The sequence below is a fragment of the Rhinopithecus bieti genome, unplaced genomic scaffold (assembly GCF_001698545.2).
Source record: "Rhinopithecus bieti isolate Rb0 unplaced genomic scaffold, ASM169854v2 scaffold_28090, whole genome shotgun sequence".
NCBI classification, from domain to species: domain Eukaryota; kingdom Metazoa; phylum Chordata; class Mammalia; order Primates; family Cercopithecidae; genus Rhinopithecus; species Rhinopithecus bieti.
Window position 1 is genome coordinate 361,401 of NW_016812870.1, and position 1,536 is coordinate 362,936.

Sequence of the window (1,536 nt, forward strand, 5' to 3'; positions counted from 1 at the left end):
TGATGTAAAACAAAACAAAACAAAACAAACAAACAAAAAAAATAAAGCAGGATTAGCATGTTATGAAGCACATAGAATAGTGGTTATAATGCTTTCACTTATTTCACTTAAATCAAATTCTTTAAAATAAATCAAAGCATAGCTAAGAGATTGGAGAAGAGAAGAGGAAGCAGGTGATGAATGAAGTGCTAATAAGACTGTACAATTTTAGGAAAGATAGTGGAACAAATGAGGTATGGTATTAGTATTACACCATGATTAAGTGTGATATTCTGTAGTAACACTCTTGAGTCTGAACTCTTACTCTGCCAATTACAAGTTACATAACCTTGGTTAATCTATGTCCCCTGTCTAAGCCTTGGATTGATCTTTGGTCAAATGGTAAAAGCAATAGTACCTAGCCTATAAGTTCATAATTAAGTGGCATGACACATGTTAAACATTTAGCACAGTACCTGCAACGTGTTAGCTTTTATGTGAATCATGTATTATTTCTTCTTTTTAAAAGTGAAACTACTGATATAACCGAAATCTATGTGAATGTGGGCATTTTGAAATAAATTGATGGGGGAAAAAAGTCAAATTTTTGTATTTGCTTATTGCAAAGGCTCCCTGCAGACTCTGAACTGCCATCTCAACCTTTTCTTTGGCTTAAAGTCTTTACTTCAAAATTCACCCAGGGAATTCATTAGTCCATGGATCCCATCTGTGGGCTCTAGCTGTTTTCCTGACATGCGTACTGAGATTTGAGACTATTCTTCTGATGTTTCTGTCTTAACTACTCGCAGTTTCCTCCATCTCAGCCCACTGTATCATAGGTGCTAGTGTGTCCTGCTGTCACACATTTATTGGGCTTGTTGAATGCATATGATATGGCTTCAAGGCAAATACACTGATTCCATTCTCACATTCTCTTACAAGTCTTCCAAAGTTCTGCCTCTCATTTTAAGAAACCCTGCCTTAAATAATCAAACAAAGACATCTGCCAAAAACATTTGGCTCTGCAGATAGCAAGCAGATTCATTGCTCTTCCTGTCATTGGCAAATGGCAGCTTGGAAATTAGAACTGGGAAGAGTAAAATGGCTGGTTATTGAGAGCTCTGATAAAGATAGGGGACAGATGAATTTTGAAAAATTCCTAAGCCAAAGATATACATACAAGAACTAGTCTTGAAATGTCCAGGAAGAGTGTGTGGGACCTTGCACACAGCAGGTCCTTAGTAAATGTTTTATAAATTATAAATCAGTGGCATTACTTCTGCCAGAGAATGTTAAATTATCATTTCTTTTTAGTCTTTCCCTGCAGTCCTAGAGTATCGTGTGACACATAAATATATGAAATCAGGAAACAGTATTTCTCCTTGTGGCATTGACTGGTTTTAACCACTTTCATGTGCAAGCATTCCTTGTTCATTTTTGAACTATGTTGGTTTTTCTTTATATTGCAAATCAGAATTCTGTTAAGGCCCTTAAAGAACACAGAGTCTAGTAAGGAGGAAAAAGACTATGAGTTTTTTTTTTTTTTTTTTTTTTTTT